This window comes from Strix aluco, chromosome 2, assembly GCF_031877795.1.
Source record: "Strix aluco isolate bStrAlu1 chromosome 2, bStrAlu1.hap1, whole genome shotgun sequence".
Taxonomy (NCBI): domain Eukaryota; kingdom Metazoa; phylum Chordata; class Aves; order Strigiformes; family Strigidae; genus Strix; species Strix aluco.
In genome coordinates, this window is record NC_133932.1 from 60652980 (window position 1) to 60661806 (window position 8827).

Genomic DNA, 8827 nt, shown 5'->3' on the forward strand with positions numbered 1-8827 from the left:
ATCTATATCCTTATTTTTCCTTTCCTAATATAAATGTGTCAAAAAATGAAAGCAGCTGAGGTAAAATACAACTTTTTTTTAAAAAAAATATATACTTTGGCAGATGTTTGTTTTATAGCTCACCAATTTAACTGTCCACTTGCCTTGTATTTTAGATCGTTATGTCTCCTGAGTAATGACCATGCCCTGTTTTTGGTTTCTAGCACACTGGAAGTTGGCAGCATATTTTTAGGTAGTGATTATAGTAAAGGGATAAATTAGGAAACATAATCAAAAATAGGTGAAAAGGGCTATCTAGATATCTTTGTGTTAAAAACACTTCCATTCATGACATCTTCCTGGAGATCATTGTTTTTCTAGCATAACACTGAGTAAAATGAAAATAAATTATAGCCACTTGCATTGTTTTGAAGCCCAGAATATGACTTAGAATATCAATTTGGGATCACAATGAAAATGGCTTATTACCAAAGAAGCTGAAGTATCACCAGATTTAAAACATCACCTACTTGTCTGCCAGTAAAATTATGCCTTGCATGTATTTACTACTCTGCCTTTCCAATTCTGCATGTTAATACGTACAGAAACTTTCTTTTAAAAGATTAAAGAAATATCAAGTTGGCATTAATTGGAGAGATTTTGTCCTATCGGAGAGAATAATAACAACCATACCAGTTTCAGGGGTACTACACACAAAAGCCTTATGATAGCACTGAAATGCTTTGAGGGTGGAGGAAATGTCTGGAAGTTGTTCAATGCAGCCTGGCCTTATTTTTTTCATTTGAAATGAAGGCTGAGCTGTTCAGTCATGAATGAGAACAATAGTGGCTTTTAAAAGAATGCAGTTGGGAAGGTTGGCTTTTATTGGCAGTTTGTGCAAGGTCTGTGCTTCCAGAGTGCTGTCAGATGCAAGTCTGGAATGACTGAGAAGCTGGACCAGCTCTTTTGTGGTGCGTAAACTCGTATTTGGACTTGTGGCACGCAGACCATGATAGTGGCACCAGCCCAGCAGTAATCGAAGACAGACAGGAAAGAGAAGAGATTCTCCTCTGAAAAGGGCATTGTAAAAATTGGATTATAAACCAGAATGTGCAGATTCCACTTGGCTGGGTGGAAAAGCCTACTGTTTCTCTGCTGTTGCAGTAAGGTTTTAATTAAAGGTAGGTTCTGGTTATAAATTTTATGGCAACTGCATCTGGATGGTTTCTTGACACTTAGGTAAATGACTAAAGGTATGGTTTTCCTAAGATTTGAGAAGGAAAGTCTCCTATAGTATTTTCTCTTGGCAGTTTTGAAGCTTCTGTGAAACCAAGAATTAAAAAGAAATCTTCAGCAATTCATTGACTTTTGCTGACCAAAAGTAAGGTTAAATCTGTTCAATCATTTAATGTCTCTCTTAATGGAAAGTCACAAATGTGTAGGAAGAAACAGAGTTCCCAGAATAGGGAAGCAAAAAGCATTGGTCAGGTCAAAGCACATTCAGATGCACTGCAGTAATATCCTGAAGAAGGAACCCTGGCAGGCAGAATTGTTAGCATTTTATTATTATTTATATTACCATCATCCCCAAGGAGACCCCATTGCGCTTGAGTTGCTCAGGCCTGTCCTGGAGAACTTTTGACCTGCTCTCCAACAACCTCTTTTGAAAATCATGTTCTGCAAGAAGAGCACTGTAAAAAATATGAAATGCAAATTAAACATATTGTTACCAGACTCTTCCATGTCAGTTTTTTTGAAAAATAGAAATGACCACTATGATGAATATGCAGTGAAAAGAAATGAAGGTAGTCAGTATAGGCAAATCAAGCCTATTCAAAAGGGTTTTTTTCTGAACAGAAGGAGTGCTTAGGTGCTCTAAATATGTTACAAGGTATTGTGAATTTCCTTTCCCATCTTGCCATTTTTTTCTGGGACTTAAACTCCATATTCAGTAAGCTGTTCTTTCCAAGCGATGATCTTCTCCCAGTGTACTTTGATGTTGTAGGGTTTTTCACACAGTCAGTACAGAAGTGGTGTTTCAGATGATAATAAGCATAAGGACATATTCCAGATGTGCCGTCCTATTTCCAACATATATGTGTGCACTTGAACTATCTTTCTCTCCTAACATGACAGCTTTATCTCAGAACAAGTTTCTGAAACTCCCACTTAACTTGTAAATTCCTTAGATGCAGTCGTATGATGTTTAGTTTTATGTAAAGAACCAGACATATATCACAGAATTCAAAAAAATTCCTTTTGTCCCATTGGGTTAAACACATTAAATAACATGAAGGAATCCAAAATACCTGTCCTTTATCGTAGTATTTCTGGAATCCTGGCATATGCACGAATATACTTGTCAGAGGAGAAAAAAATATATCTGTGGTTATACAACATTTGGTAAACAGAATAGCCTGTTAAATAATTTTCTTGGTTCTTAAATTGGAAAAGTTCAGTGAAATTAAATCCTTTTATTAATCAATTTATTTTCCTTGCAGTACAGCTACAAATCCTGGTTAGACGCTACTCTGCCTTTCATATAAAGGTAGCCTCACCCTAGAGAGCCCACAGCCTACACTCGTAATGCACAGATGAGCAAGCCACATAAGGGAATGCGTAAATATGGAAAAGCTAGTGGAGAAAACAAACAGAATACACAGAAGAGGCCAGTTCTCCACAAGCATTAGCTCTAAGTCCTTGCTTGTCATTTTCTATGATTGATAGACTCAATCATGGGTTACAAACCAGTAATTTGCTTTGACTTTTTTATAATTTGATACCTGATTTTTGTCTGATGTTGGCTGAATGGGAGCCTGTAAAGCATAAAGGCTCGAAAAGCTTGATCAGGATATTGGGAATAAATTGCAAGGGGCACAACTTTACAGTATGAGGATTTTTATCATTGCCTTCACTAAATTCTCTGCATCTGTGGTCCAGTTGCCAAGTGAGATTATTTAACTCATTCCAGCCTTAAACTATGTGAGAGAAGCAAGCAACATAGGTGTCCTCAGTTGCAAGCACAGAGAGGTAAGGGCTTCTTGCCTAGGCACTTGCATGGTGTTCAGAAAAGCTGGGTTCTAGCCCTGACCAAGGGCTGAATTCCTAGTTTAGTCCAACATATGACATTACTATGCAGATTACCTGTCACTCATAGTACTTCACCAGGTTTCTCTACACAAGACCACCAAGCATTTGTGCAAAAGTGCAATACTGTCTTATTGTTCCTCTCTTTTAAAAACATTTCTGAATTGGAGAAAACTTTTCATAGACCTTGCCTTGCCTTCCCCTCCCTTCCTTTTTCCTGCCGTTGCCTTTTTTTACAGATGTCTGTCCTTAATGTGTATCAAGTACCAGCTCTAAATCAAAAGAAAAAGAAAAAAGTTGGAAAAATCAGAAGAGGCAGAAGAGGCAGAAAGAAGGGCTGAAGTCTCCCAACCCCAGGATATACTTTTAATGAGAATTATACTTGAGTGAGGCTATGACCTCATTGGCATGCTTCATAGGCTTGGTCTTCTGATCCTGGGGACCTCTTGGAGATTATATACTTTCCTATGGAAATCAGGCTCCTGGGAAATAGTGCATACCTGTATCGTTTTTCCAGAAGGGAGCAAAGGTAACTCTCTATACCTGGGAACTATGGAGAACTGTATTTGCCAATATACCGGTTAAGAAATGAAACTGCATTTGTTATTAAACAAACATTTTGGTTCTTTATTGAGCCCAGAAGATGTAGATGTCTCGATGGTTTTGCTTGTTTTCACAGAAATGAAAGAGAAAATCTCTTTTCATGTGAAAAATACAAATAAATTCAAATAACCTAAATTGTAAGCTCCACCACTAAAGTCAGGAATGTTATTTTATGCATTAAAAATTAAAACCTTTATCCAAAAGAGATCAATATTTTATATGAACATTAAAATAGGCGTGGTTTTACTACTTTCCACTGTTTTTACAATAGACACCCAAGCATAATGGAGAAGGGTAAGTCAGCATGATGTCTGCTTTATATTGCTGAAATAGCTACCAAGAATAGTAATGAATTTGATCTCAGGGAATGCATTATAAAGCATGTTCTAATGAATTTTCCCTTTTGAATAGCCGGTTGACAGATGAATATGGCTACATAAAGGGGAAAGCTAGGGGCATGAACGTATAACAGTGTCCGTTGTTAGGATATTGTTGCTAACTATAGTTCTTGCCTGTTTTATATGAAGCCTTCCAGAAAACAGTGTTTTAGTTAAATGCAATGTACTGCTTCGCCTTCTGATGTCCCTTCCATGAAACTTGGGAAATAGGAAAGAGAGGAAACAAGGCCTTTGAAATAATAACAAATGCAGTGAGAGCCTTTACAGTCTTCAAAATCCAGTGATTTTCATACAGTTACCTCTGAGGATTAGGGGGCTTGTTGATTTTCTGAGAGGGTTCCCTGGGGAGTTGCTCTAAGATCTTCCACCCAGCATCTCGGAACCATCATGCTGCAGTAGTTTTCTTCTTTTATTTATGACCATTTTTCTGGAAAAAGAATCTTAATTTTCTAATTGTCTTAGCTTTCTCAGTTTTAAGGAAAAATGATTCCTTGTAAATTCAATTACAGATACATAAATAAGGGGTGGGGAAGGCTGCTATATCAAAAAAAAAAAAAATTTAGTGAAAACTACTTTCCATTTGCACAAGGGTTGTTGACTTGTGTTCGATGACCAAGTTCTCTGCTCTTGTAAATGTGCTGAACTTCACTGAAGACACTGAAGTGCTCACAGTTAAACTTACTCAAAACTGACCTTCCTTGAAATCCATATTTTTAAGGATGGAAATAAAATCAAGAGCACTGATCAACGCTGATTTGACTTGAGAGCTTTCTTCGGCCTTCCTGAGATACTCTGAAGGAAATCCATCATTAAGCCCATAATTATTGGAAAGATTATAGCCAAGTCTGCATTAGTTAGGATGGGATCATATGGATTTTGGATTATCCATGCAGAGACCCTTCACTTCATATGCCTACATGAAAAAACACGGCTTCCAAATCACTGCTGTGGCATGTGGATTCCCCAGCTCAGGCCAGCTCCAGCTCAGAGCTTCTTCATGCCACAGCTGATGTAACCACCTATGTCCTGTCTCTTTCCCTGATCTTCTAGACCAGATTACTTTTATTTTGTATTACTTGTGTTTTTGTAGTATCCAGGTTACCTGTGGCAATGTGATATACAGGCAGAACAACTGTTTTCCCCAAAATATAGGCCACTGCTAGCTCTGTAGGCCTACGTTTAGCAGGACTCAAGGTAGATATTTGTAGAAACACAGAAACACTAGTGATTTTCTTTGCAAAGCTGTATTACAGTTTCAGCTGCTCTTACTATATGTGTGGTTAGGCACCAACAGCACCTCTACTGATATCAGGTTAAATAAAATTGTACTGATGTTTTTATTCTTTGGGAAAAAATGAAGTTTTGTGTTCCAGGTTAAAAAAGTATGTGACCAGACAGACTTTATTCCAGTTTTTCCATTTGGTATGACTTTGCTTAAAATTATTTTTACCAAGAGTCATGTTTAATGAACATAATACCTTGTTTTATAGACTGTTTCTTAGGATGTTTATATACTGACTTTCTTCAGCATCACATGCTTTGATAGCCTGAAGAAGTTTTTTGTATTCAAATGATTTATTACAGGAGACAGAAATGTATTTTTGATTCTGAAAATTTTAAACTGAGGTTTTTCTTTTCTCTTTTTTTAAAAAGAATCAATATCTCAGAAAATATATGGGAGAAAGGATGAAGGATATGGATATTGGAGTTTTTGCTTAAGTTATTGCTAAGAGTAGGGAAGTAGGCCAAAATAAAATAAGAACAGAGCTTACTTTTTTTTTTTTTTTTTTTTCCCTACTAGCCCAGGACCACTATAGCAGTGTGAGAAAACAGGTATGATTCAGAGGTAGCACTTCAGAGGGAAATAAATAGAAGACTAGATTAAAGCATACAAATGATATTGCTAGTTTTCTTACTAATTCTTTGTAGACATAATTCTAAAACCCTAAAAGTCAAAGGACAAGATAAGAGACAGAGCCACTATTTGACATTCATCCTAGGGACACAGCTATATATAATTGGATTTCAGTAGTCTTCCTTTCCTGAAAATTGAGGATATAAAAACAAAAAGCCTGTTTCCATCCTAGAACCTTTTTTGAATATTTTAGCAATCTAAAAGTTACCTGTTTTCATCTGTTCTGGGTAGAGCTGTGTGAAGTATTACATACGCATCAGCTAAAATCTGTAAGACACAACTGAAACCCATATGAGGTATTTTATTAAAAAGATCTTTGAACACAATAATTTAATTGGTTGCAGAAGGAAACTTCCTACAGATGTATATGTATATGTCTAAACCTTCTTGGTTTCCATACAACTTAGTTATTCTGTTTGGTTTAGTATTTGAGCAAATAATCTTTCATTGCCAAATGATAGTTTTAATCTCTTTTAATAAGGCATAATCTTCTCCTGACTGACATGTGGACTGTTTTTTGTCTCTTTTCGTGTATCATATAAATGCATGACTACTGCTGATTGTTTCTTGACAAATACAATGAGTGCAGTGAAAGTAGATGATGTGTTATCTATTGAAAAGGTGTTTAAAAACACCATGAAGCTTCTGGAGAAGCTGAAGGCAGCATCTTAAACCGGACAGTATAAATTTTCCTGGAAGACTTAGGCCTGCTAATGAATTATCTGTCTGGAAAAGATATCACCATTGATTCTTACAAAATTTAAGCAGTCTTTCTTTTTACAGTTTTGAATATTTTCGAGTGAAATGGTTTGTTAAATTTCGAGAAATGACAACAGCCACTTAGCCAGTGACTACAAGTTTTGCCAAGTGGGTTGAGCCTAAAAACTATGGGAACCCCTATCCGTATACACAGCTGATATATGAAAATCATGTGTCCACACAAACCCTCTTACAGAAACATGGAGAACTCACACAGATCATTTTTCTTAGTGAGGTTGGCCTGTTCCAACAGTTCTTTGAGTGAGTCCAGACTTCCAGGGATCTGTCTGGGAAGTAAGAGAAAGCAACTAAGATATAAACTGATATTGCACCACTACTGCTGAGGCCAAAGTCTTATTAGGTGCATCCCACATCTTTCTAGCAATTTTCCCCCACAAATTCTAAATTACCAAGATAATAATTCTATGTCACTTGTTTTCATGTTTCTTTTATAGTTTTATTATCAATTTTTCCACTCCTTTTTTTTTTCTAAATACTAAATCCTACTTCCTCTCCTAATAAATATCAGTAGTAGAATTTTATTTTATTTTTACTGTAAAGCAAAACATACAAACTGAACAGGTTTTTAAAGCCCAAATTTACATGACTGTATCTACAGATATGAAAAGATGATCTATGAGTGGAAGACAGTATACTAAAGTGATATGCTTGTCTTTTTACTTGGCTAAGATTTGGGCTTAGGATTCTTGGGTTCTCCTGTAGTAAATGAAGACATCAGTAACATCCAAAACACAGCTAGGATCTGAATGACTTAGACAGCTTTGTATTTAGAGGGGGAACCTCTGGAAAGATTTCCATATGGATTTGGCATCTATATGAAAAAAAAAAAAAAAGAATAAAACAAAAAAATCCAGCAAAAAATACATTTTCAGAAATTTGGTGTCTGTACTTATGTTTGAAACTCAGGCCAATTTCTATGACAAGGTGTTGTAATGAATTTCACTTGGGAAAAAAAAGGGTAATTTGTTTTTAGGACAGTAAACATGTTTCAGGTTTTATTTTGAAAAAAAAAAAATTGTAGAATTATGACTGATTATTTTTTTCCTGCAATAAAATGTAGAGACAACCTTTTTATTTCTTTATTCAAAAAAAAGCAAAAAGAAGAAAAGACAAAAAGAAAAAAATCTTTCAGACCAGAGAATGGATTTTTCAGGCAAATGCTGTCCCTTTACTAAATTTCTGAATAGAAACTCCATAAACAGGAGAAATATGAATCTCGGAAACTCTTCCATACCTTGCAAAAGAAAGAGAAGAAAAGAAAAAGAAAACACCAGAAGCCAGCAGTCACACTGTCTTTTCCAATACTCTTCTCCTTCAGCCTCGGGACGAAGTCCAAATCTGTTGAATTCGTTCAGTAAACAACCTTTGCAGAGCTGATTGGTGCAGATCTCCATCCGTAAACAGCAGGGTTACTTTCACAGCTCAGACTGTATCTAGTGTGGGTGTGAACCAGTTAAAGTAAACCTCTAATGAGCAGCATTTAAAAGTATCTTCCTTCTCTTTTAATGACCTGTTGGATTACTGATTTCTTTTCCAATCTGGATTCAGGTTTGGATTCAGTGCCCGGACTGAGGAAAATTGCAGCAGCATCAGTTGTTCATTTATGTTTATTTTCTTGTTCTTCCTTTTTATTTGTGATCATTCCTTGTCCCTTCCTCTCCCTACTGCAGCTCTAAGTGCAGAGTTAATTGTTTCAAAGGGACAAATATATTACTTGACTTGATTAACCATTTTTCTTTTTCTCAGTTTTGCTTTATTTATGAACTTTCTGGTTGTTGTTTTTACTTTCTGAAGCCTCAAGTTAGTTTTCTCTCAGACTCTGGCAGTTAATTGAAATTAATTGTTTCATTATTTTTATTCAGCATCTTTCTGTAACAAAGAAACATGCATTTACTCCTTACAAACTGCAGTTTTCTCTGAAGTTTGTTATGTGATGATAGCTTAGAACAAGGGGACCCAGCAGAGGTCTGCCTTGCTGGCAGAGGTCTGACAGATCAGTGTTTTGTAAGCTGATATTTTACATAAAATCACAAGCTGTTCCAGCTGGCTTTCTTGTCCATGTCTA